Consider the following 24416-nt stretch of genomic DNA (forward strand, 5'->3'; position numbering starts at 1 on the left):
GCGGGAGGGCGGGGCGGGGGAGGCGGGCGATGTACGAAACTACTTCTCTGCACTGCGACGTGTAGTTCCCTGAATGCTTTTTGTTACTTTCTTTGAAACTCTTTCTTTACCCCTTCTTCTGTATCAAATAACATTTTCAGTTTGTCTGTTTCGAATGTGACAGCTACGGACATCCTGAAAGACTCCGTAACTAGAGCATTCAAAATTCGACCAATATTTTCATTGAATTATTGTTTTTTTTTTATTTCTTCCATCGTCCAATAGTCTAGAAACTAGAAATCACGACGTTTCGGAAGACGGAATTTTTCTTTTCCTTCGCCACGTGACAGGGGGAAGATACCTACTCACTTGGGTCCCTTAGAATGAGCTAATCTCAATCCATTGTAACCCTATGTGCGTTCGGCAAAATTCTCCTATCTTCAGAGGTGCTTAACTCACTTGTAAATGGTACTGAAAGTTTTGTTTTTCATGTAAGAAGCAGAGCTGCTTAACCTATGCTTCACGCTGGTTTCTTGTTGGGCTTCGACCCTGAAGATGGAAGTAAAATGTCACTCCGGATCGTCAGTCACTTTCAGCGGACTACATTGCTTCATATCCCAGAAGGCAGAACTCTTCTTAACCACCTAAAACCCGTAATAACATCAACGTTGTCAGAAATGAAATGTAAAACTTTTCCTGGCTTTTAATACTTTGTTGAACACTCCTGAAGATGGTGGAATTCTGCCGAGTATTGTAGAGTGAACTTGAAGTTTATGATCCTAAAGTAAAGTAGAGTTATCCCTTGTGCTTGACGAACGAGCAGCCGTTGAGACTGGTATCACACATTCCAAATATTGGTCCTAAAACCTGAATGAAAGAAGGCACTTGAAAGAGTAGACATGGGTCACATATTGATATCTGAGTGTATACTAGAAAGTGGATTGAAATGGCTCATGATAGGGTCCAATGGAAGTATTTTCTGAAGAAAGTGACGATTCTGCAAATTCGACAGAGCCAAGCAATTTCTTGCGCTTTTGACAAGTATTGCATTTTCAAGAAAGGGCTCATGAGCCTATCACTAATTTGCATTTTCGGCGGATGTCAGATTTCACGTATATTACGCGTGGATAAATTTGTTATGGATAAACATATTTTTGTGTGAATGTGTATTTGTTGAGCGCTGGAATTAGAAGCTATGTCTATGTAGATATGTGTATGTTGATAACAGAAGGCTATATAGTCATTAAACAAATATTGACATATACTCGTAGTCTGAAGATTCAATTTGTGATAATTTTATAATTTAATCTAAATTTTCATTTATTCACTCCTGCAATAATGCATACTTCTCTAAACATTTCCCTTCATATGTCTTTCATATAAAAAAACTCCGTGATTTTAGTCCGCAAGCGAACTATACCGACCGAGCAACCGCCGCTTGTCGGCGAAGTTAGTGCCAACTTTAGCGGATAGAGAGTGTCGCACGGTTAGCCCTACGGATCCCCACGGCTGTTTTCTAGACCGGAGCCGCTATGTCCTTGAAATAGCTCTTCAGTTATCCTCACGAGGCTGCGTGGACCCCATTCTAGAGCCACTAATTCTCAGAAAATCTGGTAGCGCCGGGAATCGAACACGTGACCTCTGCATGTGTAGCCAGGAACTCTGACCACTAGACCACAGAGGCGGTCTTTCATATAAACACAATAAGTACTTTATACTGTCCTACTTTATTTGCACTTACTTGTAGCTACTTGAGGTCTCCCCTAGAAGTTTCATGTAATATCTTCATTTCTCTTTCGTAAATTCACCTATGACTTGTCACTCTTGATTATTCATCAAATTATCCTTCACTTCTTTCTTTATTAATTGCTGATTCTTAATTCCGTGCGAAATTTGTCAATTCAAAATTCTGTTCTTTTTTTTTTCTCTTGCGCTTACTGCAGTTATATATTAGCCATTTTTTTTAGAAAAGCGTTATTTAATTATGTCTTCATATGAAGTGGTTAATTCTTTCGGACATATAATTTGATTTAATTAGAATAATTTGAGCACAGCCGGGCATAAGCATACAAGCTGATAGACACGGTCTCCGAAATGATAAGTTCATTATGCTCGCTTCGTGGTTAGAGCACGTGATCATAAACATTTCTGTCGTCGAACCATTAGGATCAGAGGTAGCACGAATTTGATTGGTGGACAGATTTCATAAATCAGAATCTTTGCTGTACAACTTCGAGGTCTAGCTGAGCGGTATCTCCGCATTTGCATCGTCTCTATGCAGTGCGTGTGTCTGAACACATTCCCTCTCCTGTCCCCTCTCCTCTCCTCGAGTTCAAATGGAGTTTCTGTGTCCCTGTGAGAAGTCCAAACCACAGTGCACCCCTCCAGTCCCCCTGTACAGTCTGGTGCAACAACCGATCGTTCAAAAAAATTTAGCCTTGCCACGAATTCGCTTGAATTTTGCAATTATTTTGAACATTTCTGATAAAGGAGTAGCTAACATACTCCTCTTCTGCTGCAGGAGAAGGAGCGATCGTCTTTCCCAGTTGAATTAACTGTTACAAGGAGCCGGGATAGCGCAGTCGGTATAGCAACTAGCTGGACGACTGAGGGATTGGAGTTCGAGTCCCGGTAGGGTCTAGAATTTTCTCTTCTCTATGTCATCCAGACTGGCTCTGGGGTCCACTCAACTTCCTATCCGATGGGGACCGGGGGTAAAGCAGCCGAGGCGTGAGCTACCCACCACCTACAGCTAGTGTCGAGGTCAAGAAAATGTGCGTCTGTACATCCACTCCCCCATACGCCTTCATGGCGTAGTGCTTAATTGGTTAAGCACAGGGACAACTTTACCCTTTTAGTAACTTTTACACAGTATTAGCTTTGAATTGTTACAGAATCTGTTTTTCTTTTCCTGTCACTTTTAAGTGTTGTATGACCTAATATATAATGATAATAATAAGCAGTAGCTTAGTTGGTTGAGGAACTATGCTACAAGCCGGAAGGTCGCAGGTTAGAGTCCCGATAAGGTGGAGTTTTTAATTGACCTTATTCTTCCAGCCGCACTATGGCCCTGGGGTCGACTCAGTCTCTAATAGAAATGAGTACCAGGATCTTCCTGGGGGTAAAGGGCGGCAGGCGCGTAAAGCTGACAATATTACCGCCATCTGTGAGCCGATTGTCTAGAAAGTGTGGGAGTCGCAACATCCCAGCTAGTGTCGGTCACTGGATCTTCCCAAACGGTCCGAGTGAATACGTTAATTCCTCCTCCACCTGGCGACGGAAACAGATCCACTTTCCGGAACGTCCTGTGGGCCTATACAGGCACTGGACTGTGACTAACATAATGTTCGTATTGTCACAGACCTTCAGGGAATTATTGTGTAGGAGCTGATGTCATCACGGCGTTGACTGTGAAGAGTTCTGTCATGGGGGAAGTAACGCCGTGTAGTCCCTTGTAACTCAAGAGAGGTTTCGGAGGAACATATCGCCTCCATATTCAGAGTTAAAGATGAGGCAAGTTCCGAAACGTCGACTGACCTCCAGTGAACCCCGCGGCACTGTATCTCGGAAGATACGCCTCATTAGAGGATCGCTGCCTGCAGAAACAAGTAAGGAAATGTAAGAATTGTAGGTGAACTTCCGGGCGGATAGGATCACAGATCTGTTTTCGCTATTTTCTTCGCAGATGAAACGAAAAGCATAATAGAGTATTTCCCAAATATCGTTACATCTCTGCGGACCGACCATAGCTGTTTGCACTGATATTTAGACTTCTAGGCCTTGTAAGCTATCTTAATGGATGAACATAGTCTAAATACTGTCAACCTGTCGTCAAATTCCTCTCTTACGTGGGTGAGTGGCACTTAGGCGATCTGATCCCCCATATAAGGCGTCAGTCTTACTTTCTACCCCTGAAAATTACGACGCTCGTAAATTACCAGGGCTTCAATCGGGCTATATTGCTGAGGAAGGAACATGAAGAAAGCTCTAAACAACTTTCACAATAATGGCATGAACAGAATTCCAACAGACCTGAATGTTTCTTCCCTCAGAAGAGTTTCCGTTACTGCCTGTTAGTTACTTCTAAATACGTCACTTACTTCACGTGCTCTTGTAATCCAATTGATAAGCAAAATAACTCAGTTTATCGCTGGACTATCAACTCATAGGATAGGTTTTGGGCCCCAGGGAGGTTATATTGGATTGGTGATGAACAAAGTGCAGCTGAAGCGGGTTTTCTCCAATACTTTTGTATTTCCTCCCAGCTCTCCGTCCACTAACTACCCCACATTCATTGATAATCCTGTGATTTGGTCCTGTATAGTCTAAATTCTGGCAGCATCGTTAAATGAACAAGTTCAAATGCAGTTAAACATTTCATGCTACCTACATAAACTACATTCGTACTGGACCCTACACGTTTACAAGTTTCTTTTCTTCATGTTTCCCCATTGTTTCGTGTTTAATTTCTCCAGGAGTCCACCAAGTACAGGAGGTTGGAGAAAACTGCATAATAAGGAGCTTCATAACTTGTACTCTTCTCCAAGTATAATTAAAATGATCAAGTGAAGGAGGATGAGGTGGGCAGGTCATGTAGCACGAATTGGGTAGACGAGGAATGCGTATAGGACATTGGTGGGAAAGCCAGAAGGAAAGAGACCACAGGGAAGACCAAGGCATAGGTGGGTGTGTAATATTAGAATGGATCTTAGAGATGAGATGGTATGGATTGGATAGATCTGGCTCAGGATAGGGACCAGTGGAGGGCTCTTGTGAACACGGTAATGAACCTTCGGGTTCCATAAAATGCTGGGAAATTCTTGAGTGGCTGCAGAATTGGCGGCTCCTCCAGAAGGGCTCAGCTCCATGAGTAAGTAAGTAATTATTTCTAACCCCTGGATTAGTTCTTTCCCATCTGTGACAGGACTGTTCCTTCGTTTTTACCTTTCAGGAAATGCTGTATGAAATGAAAGTGGTATCAACAGAGAAAAACAAGTATTGAAACAGACTGTTTTCCACAAGTTCCTTGTCTTCCCCCCCCCCTTCGTTGGAGATAAATTCACATCCATTCTCATTGTGTGCTTCCGGGACGAGTCAAATTGTCTATCGTAGATACGTATCAATTTTCTATAGATTGATACACGCATGCCTGCAGAAACAATTCACTGACGGTCATTGAGTGTTCTTGAAACAGGTTCAAGACATTCCAGACTACAATTTCGCAAAGTATCCCCTTCATTTCTGTACTCTGGGGCCTGTGTTTTCAAGTGTCTAAAATATGTACTCCAAATACAGGTGTATATTGTGAGCGTAAAGGAAAGGTTACCAAAATTTCGTTTCTGAAATAGGGTTGCTGAAAATGTGAATGGAGTTCCTGTCGTAGAACTTCTCGTGGTTCGAGTGAGTTGCCTCTGTAAGATACGTAGTCCCTTTGTTCTCTGAAGTGCTCTTGTCTTTGGTAGTATAGGTTTTGTAGAAAATGAAACCTCCTACCATGTTTTTACAACTATAGCCAGACATTAATGTCTCAACAACAAAAGGAGAAGTGCGTTAGATTAACAATATACATATCATAGAATATAGCAATTGTTTCATAAATTACTCTGCATTCAGCGTGGAATTTTTGCTTCACGTTTGCTATCTAAGGAAGTGTATATAAAATATTCAGAACTGTATTGTTATGTACGAGTGTTGAATGTCCTCTCTCGCTTTAAGAGAATAACACAGATTAAGGATGTCTGAGAACACGAAGCTGAAGACAATATATTCACCTATGAGAGAGTAATTAGTAGGATAATTGAAAATATCCCATAATGAGGAGCTTCTTAAACTGTATATTCCCCATTTATTATTGGATTTAACCACTTGTGGACATGTAGCATGCATGAAATTTGAGAAATGAAAACAAAACAGTTTTCGGAAATACGAAATGAGTATTGGGAGGCCTTGGCATAGATGGAAAAATAATATTAATGTGGACATTAAGGAAATGGAATTTAAGGATGTGAACAGTATCAGTCTTGTACAGAATAGAGTTCAGTTGCGGTCTCCTATGAACGCATGGTTTGAGTCCAAGAGAGGAGGATAAGTATTTGATTATCTGAGCTGTAATCAGCTTCTCAAGACGGACCCTGCTGCGTGGAGGTATGCCTTTATGGATGTTACTCTGAAATTGTTCAGTGACTGTATAGAAATACACGTAACAACTGGGATCATGGATCTGTTACGACTAACAGATGTACAGAAACAAATGAGATACCAGGGCGATAGGAAGTCCGAACACAAGTTAGTCAACACAAAACAATTTCCCTCGATATGTGATGCTCAAAGACAAAGCGTGCAAGAGACTCTAGAAGAGAAACTCGGTGCAATTGAAGGTGAAAGCGGAAATGCTGAAGCGCAGTGGAACGATATAAAGAATGCATGTTAGATACTATCAGTGATTTNAGATTCCAAAGGGCAACATTCGACTTTCGGACAGATTACTATATAATCTGTTAAAGGACTTTCCTACTTCTTCTCGCTGTCTTTGAAACAGGCCACGACAGGCTCCTTCCTAGTCCTCGCCTACTTACCATTCATGAACACCTGCCGGTATAGATCCTATGCCGTTGAGACTTGTATCTGCTTGCAACTGTACCGTCCCCCCTCTCTACTTGTTTTCTCCTGTGTATAGCAACGTTTTCGGTAGGACATGGCAGCACCTGTGCCCCGTCCCTGCACCCACCCCCTGCTCTTGAATTATTCCCGATGCACTCTGTGTAGATGTAGGAATTGTATCGCCTACATCCCACGGTTCCCACAGGAACATTCTCCCTCTTTTTTCATCCTCCTTTCACAATGTGCCGTGTTTCAGCTGGTACTTCCCCAACCACTCAGTCTCATTAAAGGCAAAGTGAATTAACCACGCAATAATGTTCGCAGCGCAGTTGCTGGTAGTTCTGCTGAGTATTTCATAGATGGTTCCACTGTATCTTGATCCAGTGTATTGTTTTGTGACAGCATTTCGGGATGGTTCAAGTATTCTTGGAACAGGGCTTCTAGACAGGCTTGCCAACCTTTGAATGTGCAGGTTTATTATAGACCAATTTAAACATATTTACACTATTTGTAATTTATATTTAAATTAGTTTAATCATTAAAAAAAGCCGATCACGGTAGCCGAACTGCGTAAGGAATTCACTGTCTTCGATCGCTCGTGGGTTCGAATCCAACTCATGGCATGGATGTTCAGCGTTTGTGTGCATTTGTGTACAGGTAGAGGCCTTGCGACGAGCTGATCACCCACCCAAGAAGTCCTGAAACGGAGAGTTTCACGAAGTTAGGCCAAGGCCCAAATTGGGGCTGTAGCGCCAAAGGAAAAAGAAATTAATAAAAAAAGAAATCCAAGTCGGTAGCATGCAAAATATTTACCAAATAATTCTTCGAAAATGTGGTTCTCGGTTCCGACTTGGAACGTTTTATTTTAAAGAAATGTTTATGAATAACTATGTAGGCCTAACTACGACGATTTTCCTAGAAGTCAAGGAAGTAAGAACTGAAGGGCGTAGATCCCAGATTTCGGAGTAGTTGAAGGCAGAAATACTTCCTCAGCTTCTTCACCGCGATCCATTAGGAACATTTGAACATTGCTCGATATTTATTTCAAACGATGACGCATGTACGCCGAAACAGGTGTATTGTGTTGTATTCAATATTAGAAATTTTATTTCAGGCTCTTTTCTGAAAATCGCAGGTTCAATTTAAAATTTTGCGCATGTTATAAAAAAATCTAGAATTATCTCTCTCACTAACTGATAACTTATTGACGAATTAATTAGCCAAGAATTCCCCGCCTTTAAGGGAGCCCAAAAGTTCATTATCGGTTCACAATAGATCGCCTATGATCCTTATGTTCAGTCACGAACTAAGTGTACGTGCTCCCACCTTATTTATTCGAGACCAATTTTAATATTATTATATTCCCCTTTACATCGTTGTCTTCCAAACTGTCTTATCCCTTCAGGTTTCCCGACACCACTTTGTATGCATTTTGATCTCACTTTTCTCAGAATGAGATTAATTATCCATGTTCCGTTGCTATGACAATGCTCGCCATACGAATATATCTATAGAGGTACTGTTGGAAACGGTGGTTTCTATTGGATCCGTACAAAGAAGCCGTAAGAAGGTCAATTGAAGCAAAAATTGTTAAGTGGAAGGTAGCTGCAATGAGAGAGGACCTGACCCCGTAGGAAGAGGAATAACCCTTGTTAGAAGCCGTTACTAGGAAGACACTGCATGCTGGAAAAGAGCGTGTGCTGTAGTGATTTATAAACAATGAAAATCAGCGATAGTATTGTAGTTATTTGTAATTCCATATTGGTATATATAGTGACTCCATGTTACGTGACAGTATTTATCAGCTGTTGCCTTGAAGTGGATCAGTTATTATTACCTGTCTCTTTCAGTCATCCTATCACAATAATTTAGGTAAGAGAAATTACAATTACACGTGAATGACAACAGGCAGCTCAGATTATCAGCAACTTGTGCGGTCCTCAAGAAGCATGAAGCATAATTTATTATTTCGGAGAGAAGGCGTTGCCTTTACGTTTGAGAAAACAAGGGGTTGCTGAAACAGAAAGTATCTATCGTGAAGACAGACACACAGCCTCGCTCCGTTGATTTATCATGCATTTCCACGTTCTGTAGATTTCTACTTGTGGACTGGAATGCTGATGGATACCAATTCCATGTTAAGTGAGATGGACTGGAACGGAGTGGAACGCACCAGCTGCTGATCTGTGCTAATGATTAAGCTATTTTAAGTCATGTAAATGTACTTAAGTTACCAGGAGTAACCATAAACAGAACAAACGCACACAGGCATCCATGCCTTGAGAGGGATTCGAACCCACGATTCCAGCGAGCGAAGATAGTTCATGCCTTAGACCCCGCGGTCACTGTGATTGGCAGGCTTTTGTGACCACCTACTTTTGTGCTGTGTTTTGTTTGAGTGTGATATGTTATTTTGTATGGTGTGTCTTATTGCAGTATTACTGCCACCGGATAAAAACCCATTTGCAGTTTAAATAAATAAATAATAATAATAAACTTTCTGGAGCAATTAAAAGTTTCCATAGGTTGTTGATCTTACAGAAAATTACACCAAATAACCTTAGGATGCCTCAGTTACCTCAGCTTAACCTTGGATATATCGAGTTGCCTGAAGTGACTTAACGATCAACATGAAACAACATTTCTCAGCAGCTCGACAGTTCGAGAACCAATGGAAATCATCGGACTATAACTGAATTTGGCAGGAGTTAAGAAAGCATCTGAGCTCTAAATAAATTTGGGGCGCCTTCCTAAGCTGTTCAGTTCTCTCGATTTTAACAAATATTTACTCCCACGCGAGTGAGGCTTCAAATAACGGTATTCAGAATCCGGAAACATTTTGCTAAGCATCACGAACACTAACGAAACGCCGGTGAAATTCGATATGACTTCAGAATACAAACTTTCCTTCTGGGAGAATCGGCACTGGTCGGAAATCCTATAAATTAACTGTGCATTCAAGTTTATTTTCGCTTATTGTCGGTTTATATATTAATCATGAAATATCTCTTAAATATATTGTCTGTCGTTATTGAATGTCCTCTGAAACTGACGTCATGTTGTAGAAGGAATTACAATTTTTGTACACCGGCTGGCTAGAAATGTATTCGCCCACAGCGTCCACTACTAGCAGCCGAACCGTCGCTTCGCCATTTGATGCTTGCTTGTCTTATCCCAATAAAACTGATGTTTAACGTAGTTGTATTGTATTATACCGACGGACCGCCTCTGTGATCTAGTGGTCAGAGTTCTTGGCTACAGACCCAGAGGTCCGGGTTCGATTTCCGGCGCTACCAGATTTTCTGAGAAGTAGTGGCTCTGGAAGGGGTTTGCTCAGCCTCATGAGGATAATTGAGGAGCTATTTCAAGGAAACAGCGACTCCGGTCTAGAAAACCGAAATTAACGGCCGTGGGAATTCGTTGCGCTGACCACGCGACACCCTCTATTCGCTAAAGTTTGCACTAAGTTCGCCGACAAACGGCGGTCGCTCGGTCGATATAGTTCGCTTGCGGACTAAAACCACGGAGTTATTATACTGACTTGGGACGGGATAGCAGAAAGCCCATAATAGGGCTCAGCCGAGATCTCAGTTGCCGTGAGAGGGGGATCTCCCGCTTTGCGGCCTCTGCTAGGCTTTCTTGTGTTTTTACAGGACACTGAAGACATAAAGCCTGTAACCCACGCCTGTCGGTTGACGTCAGGGTCAACATAGTCCACACCACTCTTCCGGCTTGACCCACAACCGATGTCTCAGTTCCTCAAGAGGGCCCTTCTTATGCTAGCGGGTCTCATGCCCCCCCCCCCAAAGAGAAAGCCTCACCCTAAGTCCAACCTCGTTAGTGTCCCTGAGAGGTTTTGCTGCCGCAGAGAAATCTGCTACTTCCCACAGAGTCCAGCATACAATGGGATATTGAATTGTATCCCTAGGGCTGTGTTCAGCACACTGTTCCCTCGGTGCCTCGGCACAGTGTCTCACACCTTAACTTAGGACGCCACCATGCCAGCCTGTCTGCCCCCAGGCAGGCCAGCCTGCTGCTTCCAAGGCCCGCCACGAGGAGGCAGTTGGAGCTACTGTATTCCCTTTCACACGGCTTTATCTCATTGAGACACGTGCAAATACAGTTCCCTGTGTTGTCAAATGGATTGCTAAGGGATGAAATATGGGTGAAATATGAACGGATATGATTCGAATATGATTATTCGTACAAAGTTCTTCATGAAAGCAAAGCAACGATTTACAACTACAGCCTACGGGGTCGATGGTGCAGATTTCCCATGTTATGTAAAAATATAGCTATGCCTTCGTCAGTTTAACTACTGGTGGGGTCACCCGTGCCGGAAAGGTCAAAGGGTAGGGTCCAGACTAAAAGAGATACCCAGGTCCTCCAGGTTGGTGTGTTTGACATGAGGCTAACAACCTCATCCTGCAAAAATAATTTTGTTCAGAAACCTAACAGCCAGCCTCAGGTCAACATGTGTGGGTCCATTCCTATGGCAGCACGCATTGGTTGTGGGGACTGGTTGTAGAAGTGACCGAGGCTCACCCAGGGCTGTAGCGCCCAGTGGTAGATAGGTGGTTAGGTATGTAAAAATATAAGTATTAAAATATAGCACAATTTCTCCTCGTGTCTTGTGTAGGTTTGGAACTAGGTCTCTCATATTAAGGGATAAATCATAAATTGGGTACAACAGACAAGAACGTACTGAGGCGAATACTTAACCTATTTTTTTATTGCTAGTGGGGTGGGACTAAGTCCCTTGTACTGCGGCCACTTCTGGCCTATTGTACTAGCCCAAGATGATAGGTGAGGGTGATTGTGGAGCAGTTGGTGGAATGAAGATTGGCAGGGGAAAGCGAAGTACTCGGGGAAAACCTGCCCCATCGTCACTTTGTCCACCACAAATTCCAGTTGACCAGACCCGGGATCGAATCCTGGCCGCCGCGTTGGGAAGCCAGCGACTAACCGCTTGAGCTATGGCGCGGCCCAATACTTAACCTAAGACAAAGAACTATCACGTGGATGGAGAACACTGAACAATTTATCACAATTTATCCCTTAAACAAATGGTACTGCGGTCAGCAAATCAAGACTAATAAATCGTTGAGGTATATAGCAGCTTGAGTGTGATTTGAAATGTTGGCAAAACTGAAAGGAAGAGGCCACGAGGATGTGATGATAATGTATATGACGAAACGTAAAGAAACAGCTGGTAAAGTGCACTGGATTATTGCGCGTGAAAGCGCTTTAATCGAGCTTCGATTCCCATGAAATGCGTGAAACTTCTTAAAATTCTAAAGGGTTCTGACGATGGTGGATGACACACAGAATTACTGGGTTTTTGGACTTTTTCCATCGTCCGGAATTCTAGGTAATAGAGGACACGACATTTCGGAAACTGGCTCTGTTTCCGCCTTCAGGTGAGAAAGGAAGACACCCTCTCAGTTGGGCCCCTTACACAGAGTTCGTATCCTCTAGTACCTAGAATTCCGAAAGATGGATATAAAGTCCAAAAGCCAAGCAATTCTTGCAAATCTGTGTCACTATCAGCTTCTCGCGGGCACTACTCCATGGAGTTCGTGACCTGGTTACTTAACACCAACAACATACACAAACCTGTGTCTCTACTTGATATTTATTATAATTCTCACTATTTCGGAAGTATGGAGAGGAAAACGAAAATATGAGGAGTGTGGAAAGAAGCAACGAAACTTATTCCCTTCATCGCTGCTCTGGATTATGTTGAAAGCCGACATACAGCAAGTTTCTTCGTCAAAAATATTAATATTTTTCTTTCTTGATTTTATTTCGTTCACAACTTCCTTGATGGTGAGCTTTCTGACCCCTTTTTCCTTTCTTGAAAGCTGTGATGTCATTTCTAACCGGAAAGAAGATGGCACCTTACAGTATAAACACAGCATAAACACACATATCTACATAAACACTGCCTCCCGCTGCTTCCTCTGTGAGGAAGGCTGGATGTTTTCTTTAGACAGATCTGTGGTGGGAATTCCGAGGAGACCCGCTAGCTCGACCCCTCACCCTTAAACTAATATTTTTCCATTCTGTGGTTTCTGTTATTCTGATCCAACCGGGTTATGCATTTGGTTGCATATAGGACTCTCCGTGTCAGCTGTACCAAAGTCTCGTTCCCAGCATTAGCGAAGCGCTGCCAATACATAACATTCAAAATTACGTTAACAGTGCTATTGTAAGTAACGGATCACTCCTACTTGTAAATCTTCTAATTGTGTGTGAATATACGAAACTCGTTATTAGTTCTTTTTTCTTCTGCCTCCCTTCACAATTTAGGTTCATAGATGCTCCAAAGTCACAGCCTTATTTTCCATGACATCCCTTGTGTTCCTACGAAAAGAAACTCCGTGGCCTATAGTCCGCAAGCGAACTAGACTGACCGAACGACCGCCGCTTTTCGGCAAACTTAGTGCCAACTTTAGGGGATAGAGGGTGTCACGTGGTCAGCGCAACGGATCCCCACGGCCACTAATCTCGGATTTCTAGACCGGATATGTTCCTATGATGTGTACTTAAACGTTTGCTTTGGGAGCTTGACAGTTTTCATTCCGCCCAGATGATTTAACCATTTTCCACTACAATCATTTATTGAACAGACGTTTAATTTTTCCATCTATCTTTTTGCATCTAATTTTATCTAATCTGGTTCATCCATTGACAGTTGTTAAGGAGTCCCTTACTGCTGCTTGGATTTCACAGTGTTTGTACCTATTTCAGTGCATGTTTCACTGGCATATAATGCAGTAGAAGCTTTCTTTATATTTAAAAGTTTCACCTTCCTTCTCTCACTTTCATTTCTAGCGTTTTGTGCATTTCCTAACATTCAGTAAATTGGTGTGTTTTGTTCTGTGTCTGTTTTATGCAGCAAGTTTTATCCTAAATATTTGAAGGGCAAAACTTGTTATAGTTGAAAACCGTATCATGTAAGATGTAGCACCATGTAGTCTGATACAAGGTAACTGTTGTTTCGCAGGAACATGCTGCCTCCATCTTCAGTCTTCAAAGAATATTTAATCAGCAAGGATAAGGCGACAGCTGTCACCGCTGTAAGTAAATAAAGATTGTTATAACTGAACATAAATAATTACTTTGCAGCTAACTTTATATTTTACGTTATTTTTTTGTAGATTTTTTCATTATCGCGAAGAGTTTGAAAAACGAAAAGGAATTTCGACAAATCTCCTTCAGAATCTGGGGGATTTGGCACGGATTATTTAATTTTTAAGGTAACTTGAATAATATTCATGTGGAAGTAGATAATAATTTTTGTGATTAGCAAAACAGCAATTGTTGTTTCGATCATTGTTGAAAGAAATATTTACCTAGCCAACTCTATTGACCCATCTGACCGCTTCCACTGAGAATTAATTCAGAATCAGGGAACCCACCCTAGGTGGGGGATCGGCAACTCTAGGGCCTTCAGCCACACAGAAGTAGCAGGCATGCGCCCATGTCTAGAACAGGATGTGCATGCGCTGTCGCAGCGCTTGCGCTGTTCAAGACCACTCGGCCTCTCAAATGGTCCTGTTGTGAAGTACTGCGCAAGATCCCATCATATAAAGTAGACGTAAGACTGGTACACAGCAGTTGTGTGTTATGTAGGTTATGAGACATATTTGAAAGGACACAGATTTGAATACGACCTTGAGTTTTCTCGTGTCTTTTCAGTTCGCCAGAAAATTAACGGGAAACATACTACAGCTTTTACCGTCTAACCCCTTAATGGAACTGAAATAAAGAAAAAGTCATTCTACACTGTCCTATAGTAGACATAAGTCGAAAATCTAAATGAGTCTATAATGTTTTTTTTTCTACACAATTATTAACAATTCTTCTTCTTCTACTATTATATGTCATTACGCTAACAGTAGACATTCTACGTGTGGCTTGTGCCATTTTATATTATGTCACAAGCATAATTATACAATGCTGACAGTATGCATACTATACAGGGTGTCCAGAAAAGGATTAGAGGCTATAAATGAGTATTTTTTTTTCCTGTGGCGCTACAGCCCCAATTTTGGCCTAGGACTACCTCCATAAAACTCTCCGTTTCACTTCGGTTAACTAGATATTACACATACGGTAGGACTCCTTGGGCGAGTGATCAGCTCGTCGCAAGGCCTCTACCTGTAGACAAACACAGAAAGACGCACACAAACATCCATACCCTGTGTGGGATTCGAACCCACGATCCCGGCTTCCGAGCGAGCGAAGACAGTGCATGCCTTAGACCGCTCGGCTACTGTGACCGGCATAAATGAGTATAGTATTCACTTTAATGAGCAAAAATGCGAGTATGTTCAGAAACTAACACCTGTTGAGAAATGAGCGATGTTCATGTGATCTCTACAGCAATTTTCTCTGTGGCTCCCATGAATTTCAACACAACTTTCAGCTCTCCGTCACAGAGAGGTGCGCACTCTATCTAAAATTCCTGGTTTCATCCGAACCTCCTGAGAGACATTCTCTCCTCTTTACTGTGATACTTCTAAGACATTGATCGGCGCTGAATAAACCAAAGTATTTGGGTGTCCCCACAGTCAAAAATCCAGAAATTTAAGACTAGGTGGTAGTGCAGGCCAAATGAGTTGACATCGGCGTCCAATCCACTGTCAGCCGAAAATCTGGTTCAGGTGGCGTCTCACAATGAGGAACAAATGTGATAGTGCCCCATCATCCACGAAACACATGTTTTGTCGTTGGTGAAGAGGTACTGATAAATCATTGACCAGAAACCGATGATACACTGCAACTGTTAGCCAGTGAGGTAAGACAGCTACTCCCGAGAGTTGATCACCTAACAAGTAACATTCCCATTCGGACATGAATATTTTGAAAGTTCACCATACTGTCTTTTGTGAACCCCGCCTCACCGGTAAACAGGATGTTAGCTACAAACTGTGTGTTTACAGGGTAGTTTGCGAGAAAACCCCACCGTTGCACGGTGGCCAGGAGGAGTGAGGGCTTGCACTTGCTGGGTGTGGTATGGCTGAAGTGATTATTCATGGGGAATTCTCCAGACAACAGGAGGCTGGAGAAAACTGCATAATGAGGAGCTTCATAACTTGTACTCTTCTCCAAGGATAATTAGAATAATAAAGTCAAGGAGGATGAAATGAGTAGGACATGTAGCACGAATGGAGGTTAGGAAAAATGCATGTAGGATATTGGTGGGAAAGCCGCAAGGGAAGAGACCACTGGGAAGACCAAGACGTAGGCGGGTGGACAATATTAAAATTGTTCTCAGAGAGACAAAATAAGATGTTATTGATTGAGTTGATCTGGCTGAGGATAGGGACCGCTGGAGGGCTCTTGTGAACACGGTAATGAACCTTCGGGTTCCATAAAATACTGGGAAGTTCTTGAGTGGCTGCAGAATTGGCAGATTCTCAAGAAGGGCTCAGCTCCATGAATGAGTGTAACAGTATACTAGAGCATACGCGAGAAAGTAAAACTGAGGAACTTGTTAACCGACCAAAGGTTTGCCAACCGCAACTGTGAGTTACTGTAGAACGGCCATGTGTTGAGCACACGTGGTTGTGTGCTCAGGGCTTCCAGATGAGCGGTGCGATGCAGAGTAAATTTGACGTCATTTGTCATTAGTGGTAAGGAGTAGAAGTAATGGTATTCGAAAACCGCCCTTTATTCGATATCCAAGAGATTTTATTTCTTATCTAAAAGCTGCTGGATTCCTCTTGCAGTGCGCCATAGCGCAGTTCATTGAGAGCAGCAGGCAGAATTGAAGTGTGGAGGGGGGGGGAGTCTGACGCGTCTTAATTAATTAGTGTGAATTGCTGGCAGCGGTCTCGTTTACCCAGCCAGTGGATGATCGCGTTCTGGCAAAACACTGGGCACGGAGGTGCAATTCATAGACCCCCAGCCAACATTCACCTTGAATAGCTCGTATTATTTCCTGGACTTCAGATGATATAATGAAATAACCCTCGGTGTGCATCACATTTACGAAATCCAGTTGGTGTGCGTTTGCTTGCGGTATTTGTTTGCGTCCACAGAGAACGTGAGCCGCAGGGAAAACTTTGAGGTCATAGCACCACTTAAGACCACATTGCGCTCACAGTGGACTTTGTTAATATTGGTGTCTGAAATATGGTAACAATATTCGAGTTGCCTCGACGTATCAAACGATAACTCATGTTCATAACTTTCATATCTTCTGTGATAACAAAAGCAAGTGACCAGCACCCACCGAAACTGTTCTGATCTTATGTAGGGGAAGGAAGGAAGGAAAGGTGACCAATAACGGGATGCTTACGGAGATAAAGAAATGAAAGGGGAAATGTGGAAGAAGAAAAGTTAAGGATTACTTAATTACTAATGGAGCCGAGCCTTTCTTGAGGAGAGACCAAATCTGTAGCTAGTCAAGAACTTCCCAGAATTTTATGGAACCCGAAGGTTCAGTGCCGTGTTTACAATATCCCTCCACTGGTCCATATCCTGAGCCAGATCAATCCAATCATCCCATCCTATCTCTCTGAGATCAATTTTTATATTGTTCACCCACCTACGTCTTGGTCTCCCCAGTGGTCTCTTTCCTTCCGACTTTCCCAGCAATATCCTATATGCATTCCTCTTCTCTCCCATTCGTGCTACATGCCCTGGCAACCTCATCCTCCTTGATTTAACCATTCTAATTATACTTGGAGAAGAGTAGAAGTTATGAAGCTCCTCATTATGCAGTTTTCTCCAGCCTCCTGTCAGTTCATCTCTCTTCGATCCAAATATTCTCCTCAACACTCTGTTCTCAAACACACTCAGACTATGTTCCTCCCTTAATGTCAGAGACCAAGTTTCACACCCATACAGAACCACAGAAAAATTACAGTTTTGTGTATTCTAATAATAAATTAATTTTCTGGATAGATCGAACTTTTGTTTTGGCAAAAAAGTGAAAACCAGATTACGGGACTTTGTAATTGTTAGATATTAGATTATATTATAAATTAAGAAACTTCCCTTCGGATTCTCAGTGGTCTTGCATTAATATTCTAACTTCTTAACTTTGTCTGTTTTCATCATAACTGATCTTGATTATGTTTCTGTCTCGCTCTCTCTTGAACCGCCCAGGCCTTTAAACAAATGCGATTTGAATTGATTACATAAAACCATTTATTACACCCCTCCCTGGATCGTACGTAGATATGAATGATAATCCGTGTGAGCTGTTTAACAATGACTAAAGAAAAGGGGGCCATATTAGCGAGAAATGGAGATGCATAAGAGAAGTGCTTCCTACCGCCCCTTGCTGCCACTTGAAGTCGCTCGAGGGTGTGTACTAACTGCATCCCTGCTGCGTAGGGGAGTCTACCTCTCTTCCGATACATATCAGCACTGAAGGCATAAGGAAATCCAATTATAAGCAATTAACTCCTTTAGGGAGAATTCCACAGCGGCTCAGTAAAGTGAGGACTACGGATGTGGTGTTCGGGGCGCTGCAACAGTTTGTGGTGCCTGCACGGGGGTCATACTGCAACGAGAAGGCGATGCAAGTTTTGAGATATTCACATCTGCTGGCGTTCAGTTTGTGATCTTCTACTTTCTGACACTGCATAGCCTTTGGGTGGATACCGTCGTTTCGGAGGATCTACAGAGTTCGCGGAAATGGAGCTAGCGTGATCCTCCGCAAAACTTTGATATAAAGTTACGAGACTACGGGCGGTGTCACAACCCAGAGCACCAAAATCTAGACAAATTGATTGTTACGTTATGGGGCGTACTCAGTTTTACATATATCTCAAGAATTCAGCACACGCGTTGTGTTAGATTGGACACTGGGATGGATCGAGTCCTGCTATCATGTGGATGCATGGCGCACATTCGTGCTTGATGCCCAGAGGTCGCATTCTTTCAGAATTAGTTCTTATTGTTGGTATCTTACTCATTTACTTACTTATGGAGCTGAGCCCTACTTGAGGAGAAGCCAATTCTGCAGCTACTCAAGAATTTCCCGGCATTTTATGGAACCCGAAGGTTCATTACCGTGTTCACAAGAGCCCTCCACTGGTCACTATCCTGAGCCACATCAATCAAATCCATACCATCACATGCTGTCTCTTTAAGATCCATTTTAATATTGTCCACCCACCCACGTCTTGGTCTTCCCAGTGGTCTCTTACCTTCTGATTGCTGGTAATAACTTCATCAGAGAAACAAGTGAGCTGTCAAAATTAATCGCCTAGGAGTAAATAAATTGACTGGACTCGAATCCATAAATGTAACAGAAAAAGTAACAATTTTTGTCTCTTTTTCTTTATAAAACGAAAACGTTTATGTTTACACATCTCTACACATCGTCTGTCTGTCTGTGTTTATTAATTTCGTGATGGAACAGGCGAGGGGGCGTTTGGATAAGAAATATGAATGACGTCATGCTATTGTTTGATTGAAGAAAGATCACTTCAGATGTAAGATCTGTACTCATACCTTATATTGTGATTAGTGTCCAAGCCCGTTGAAATTCAACGGGAGCTATTTCTTTCTTATCTTCATTCTTCATAACCCGTTGTTCCTTTGTTTTGCTGTTTTCTTTTTCGGTTAAAAGCGCGAGCTGACTTACGTCTTCTTCCTTCCTTCCTTCCTTCCTTTCCGACAGAGAGTACGTGGAGCCTACTACGACGCGAGAACGATATAACATGCGGACACAGTTGGCGCACAGCTGTAGATATATATGTTCCGAACTACTATCCTCAAGAACCTTCTTAGTATCGGCAACTTGTCCATCGATCTCTGTGTTACTTAACTGTGCCATTTTTCCCAAGAAAGGCACAAGCGACTGAAACAAAATTTTAGAGAACTGAGGTTTAGTGCGGTCCGGTATTCTCTGAAGTTACCAGTCTCTTACCAATGGACTAGTACGTCTTCATACACGCTGCATTTTAGTTAAAAAGCTTATTTTTCACAATAAGATTATAAAACTAATAATTTAATAATAAATTAACCCTATTTTATTTAATAAATATATTTTTTCCTAATTTTGTTTTAATAAAAATAGTGTTTCCATTGAGATTCGTGCCTTTCTAAAAGTTACAGTGAGACTGAGTTACAACTAATTGTAGTTCAGCCTGGTGAATAACCAATAAATCGCTTCATCTAATCGGGAACCCATTAATTACTTGTAAGATTTGAGGTTTTCACGGCGGTGACTATGAAAAAAGCAGTCTTCTATGATTTGGCACCGTGTATATGTGGTGTTAACCGACTGGTCTGCTTGTACCGGTTCTCACGGTCTCTTCGCCTGCGGATTCTTATATTTTTCCTTCTACCCTGAAGATGTAGTCGATACGTTCCTCCGAAACGTCGGTTAACACCACATATACACGGTGCCAAATCCCAGAAGACTGCTTTCTTCATGAATTACTTGTCGAGTTACCAGGATACGTGATAATATTAAAGTTATAAATTCTTTATGGTGAAAATGTTAATTGCAATAGGCAGTTAACATGAATCGTCGTTAGCTAACTGCTTTAGATAATAATATCCTTAAACCCGCAGATACGTACGGCTGGATAAAGTAAGCCGTTACCGAGTAGTGCCTGACTCCAGCAGGAGGCCATTCGTGCGATTAGCTTGAACTGTGGTACGATTGTTTCGCGTATGTATTCAGTAGCAGAGAACCAGGACAGGAAGTCTATGTGGTTTGTCCTCTGACATAATGTGGGGGTGAACGGATCGATGGTGCTACGAGAGAGAAATATGAGAAAACGATATAAGGCAGAAGGGGATAGATACAGAAGTGGATGAGAAGTACTCTGATTATCCATAACTCTCCGCCTCTCTATCTGCTCTCTTCAAAATCTTCCTTCCATTTAACTTTTAATTGCGTACTTTGAAAATGGCCAAATCATCATTTCGGTGAAGGAAAAAGAAAAAGTTTTTCAACTTTCAACTATAAAAGCGCATACTAATGAGTTGCTTTCTTTGAGATAATGGCACCAGCGTCTGTATATCACTGAGCTGCTTGCCCTGAAAGTGTACCGAATGTAGCTAAATTGCTTGCTCGGGGGGGCTCGAGTTTTCTAGCTGCTCTGCTGAGTGGATTTTTCCGGCAGGCTGAAGAGAGGAGGCGGAGAAGAGGCCTGCATGAAATAATGCTGCTATGAAGGGAAATGAACCAAAAAAGAGAGAAAAAGAGAAGTTGATGGAAAATAAGGGAACTCGCTATGTACTATAACAGTGGATGGCAAAACAAAACAAGGAGTTGTTAAGGATGGATTAGATTGTGTACTTCGCTAGTTTTATAAATTCACAGATTGATGTTTTAAGTAGTGTGCCGCTGTCCGGAATGGATGTAGCTACCCATAAGTGAATATTCAAGCCACAACGCGATAGTTATGCTTGTATTGTGTTAGAACTGTGGCAAGTGGCGTCTTATTGTCACGCCTTCAATTCTCTTATACGTCATGCGCTAAGGAAATGCAAATTGTTATATGAAAAAGATAAGCTATAAACTTGCCCCGATGCTTAATTAAGCTCCCCATCAGGAAGGCGTATGTGGGAAGTGGAGGTTGTGTTAGAAGAATTTTAAAACTTAACACTAGATGGGGGTGAAGGGCCAGATCACGCCTCCGCCAGCAGCACACGTTGATTGGTGAACCTCTGCACGCGGTTTGAACCCCCAACCATCCATCCTGTAAAAGGGCCACTTTGATGGCTTAACTGTCCCAGTTCCTAAAAGAAAGGGGGAAAATTAAATGTAAGATGCAGCAGTAGTTTTACGTAAAGGAGGCAGCCAGCTCATTTGTTTCGATGTAGAAATGAGTGAAATTGAGATGTCTTACAATCCGCTTCATTTGGAACGGTATAGCTATATATATGGCTGTACAGTTCTTTTGTTGGACCTTGGCCCTTTTTTTTTCAGTTTCTTAATCCTATATACAGTCAGTAGGACTCATTGGATGGGGGATCAGCCCATCGCAAGGCCATTACCTACACACAGGACAAAGTAAACATAGAATAAACGCTCAGAGANTCTTGCCCCCCCCCTTTTTTTCAGTTTCTTAATCCTGTACACAGTCGGTAGGACTCATTGGATGGGGGATCAGACCATCGCAAGGCCGTTACCTACACACAGGACAAAGTAAACATAGAATAAACGCTCAGAGACATTCATGCTTCGAGTAGGATTCGAACCCACGACCCCAATGTTCGAGCGGGCGAAGGCAGTTCTTGCCTTAGACGCGCGGTCCGTATGGCTCTACACAGAGCACGTATCGTGTACTTCGATACGGCGCAGAGGCCCTAAACTAGTCTTAATTTCCTGGTTCACTTAACAAAGCTGCTGTGGTTGACAATCACACGACGAACGAAACGTTTGTGTTGCAGACTGTGACGTCTACCGTTACTTCGATGTAAGTGGCCTCTCCGTTCTCAGGGTAGAACAGTGATAAAAGCGGAAAGGATCTGTACGAATATATGGCCGTGTCTCCCACTACATTATAACCATTTTATCACGTTCGTAATACAATTCTACCCTGAAGATGGAGGGAGAAAATTCCTCCGAAACGTGGCAAACCTATGTCACACTATATGGCCCCCATATCCCACAGCATAGCAATTTTATTTCCATGCCTTAAGTAGACGTATGCTTCAAAAACTAAACATTCAGTGAGACGGGCAAGAACTGCGCATTGTGCGGTGAGCACAAAGAACAGGAAAATCGGATCTGAAAACTTAATATTTCTTCAGATGGGGATGTAGCGCTGTGTGCGTGTCGCAATGCGACAAGGATGATGCAGCCGGGGTACGTTCTTCGGAATTAATTAAAACACACATATATATCCAAATATAAAATGTATCTCTATTTCTGTATCACAGATGCAACTACTATCATGAAAACAAAGGGATTCATTACTCTCATCTCAATTAAAACTTTCATTTATATGTACAAAACGCATACTCTCTATAAGGTCAACGATCTGGGAGCAAAGAACAGCTTCAGGACACCGTAGACAATGACTCATTGCGTTTTATATCCGAGAATTAGTGTTGAAGGGAATATTTGGACCTGAGAAATTAATGCTGTCTGAGTAGGCCTACTCAAGGCGGGTGGAGGCGAAGGGTGGGGGGCTGGTAAGATGGGTAAGCTAACTTCCGCTTTCAGTAATCGCTGAGATAAAGAAATGTCACATAGACTAACGAGAAGCCTCACAATTCAGAAGTTTCCATGTCAAGTCAGGGGATATGCAGCACGCCGTGGAGGATGGTGATCGTACTCAGGAAAATACAGCACTCGGAAGGCTTACGTGTAGAAGCGATGTATCTATATGTATCCAGAAGCACAGAGTGTGACCTTATGGACTGAATTCATCAGTATCAGGAAAGGGTCTAACGGTGAGCCATTCCTTTTGGGGAATCCTTTGGCCGGATGAACGACTATAATCTTATAAAGAGAGACATTTCATCATGGAGTTAGTGTATTGGTTAGTCAGTCAATCAGTCAGCCGATCATAGTGGCCGCACACAAACTGCGTCAAGACAAGCATCAAGACATGAGACAAAAGACGCAGTCTTGCTTCATTCGTGATTCATCAGCATCATGACTCAGACCGGTGTGCGGCGATTTTCATAATCTCATTCGTTTCAACTGTGCTCCTTTCTTTGCGTCATGTCGCAGACATCGTGTTTTGACTGTTACATGTCTTGACGCATGGCGGTGCCCGGCCTAGCTAAGACAAGAACTGTATTCGCCCGCTCAAACACTGGGATCGTGGGTTCGAATCCCACTCGAGGCATGGATGTCTCTGTTCGTTTATTCCGTGTTTGTATTGTTCTATGCAGGTAGCGGCTTTGAAACGGGCTGATCCCCCATCCGAGGAGTTCGATCGACTATTTATATGATTAGGAAAATGTAGAATAGGGAACAAGGTTCACCATGGACTGTAGCGTCCACTGAGTAGTTGTAGCCAGTCGTGTAGTTAGTTAGTTAGTTAGTTATTTAGAGAGGGTGGGTTTCCCCATGCATCGCGACCAGTTTGATCTATTGTGCTTCCCTCTATGATATTCTACCAGTCTCTGTACCCTACCGATACTAGTGCTTACCATCAGTCCCGACCAAGCCAGCGAGTTCGGCCTCTACTGGCTTGGCGGTATCTGTAACGCTTCCCCCATCTATCAAAGGCGTTAGAGACTACTGTTGGGCGGGAAATGTCCTTGAATTTGGCTCAGTGACCTCCTTAGGAGATATTTTTTTTTTTTTTTGAGACTCCCATATTTATTATGCAATCTGAGTTAATACATTTAGCATAATGATGTGAGAAGGAAAGAAAAAAAGAACGTGTAGAACACCGCTCATTAGCGGTGCTCCTTGTGCAGTAGATAAAGTCTGGTATGATTTGTGGGAGAATACTTACAAACTAGGGACTTAAGATCTAAATAATAATACTACATTATACAAGAAATCTGTTTGGGAGATCATGTGGAAGATGTCTTCTCAGTCTGCGGAGAGGCGGGGGTGCAGAGAGTTGAGACACTTCTTGGTTAATGTGCATGTTGAGCCGTGATCTGTATTTCGAACTTAGTCGACTGATTTCTTCTTGAACTGTAGGTATTTGTAGATCGTGTCTGATGATGGCATTGGGGACATACCAAGGGGCGTCCGTTAGCAGACGCAGAGCTTTAGACTGAAATCGCTCAAAGATGGCAATGTTGGTGTTCGAAGCAGAGCCCCATAGTTGAATGCCATATGTCCACACAGGTTTGATGATGATTTTGTAAATGAGGAGCTTGTTGTTTAGAGTTAGTTTAGATCTTCGTCCAAGTAGCCAGTGTAGTTTGGTGAGTAG

The 24416-nt window shown here is 42.4% G+C and overlaps 1 long non-coding RNA gene across 1 annotated transcript in view; it reads left to right on the forward strand.

Annotated features, from left to right (window-relative positions):
* Nucleotides 1–24416, forward strand: part of LOC117282903 — an 88307-nt gene that overhangs the window by 10199 nt on the left and 53692 nt on the right. Inside the window, exon 2 of the long non-coding RNA XR_004513813.1 lies at nucleotides 13589–13661. This is a non-coding gene — a long non-coding RNA (uncharacterized LOC117282903). The remainder of the gene's footprint in view (nucleotides 1–13588; nucleotides 13662–24416) is intronic.

This window comes from Cryptotermes secundus, unplaced genomic scaffold, assembly GCF_002891405.2.
Source record: "Cryptotermes secundus unplaced genomic scaffold, Csec_1.0 scaffold873, whole genome shotgun sequence".
NCBI lineage: Eukaryota > Metazoa > Arthropoda > Insecta > Blattodea > Kalotermitidae > Cryptotermes > Cryptotermes secundus.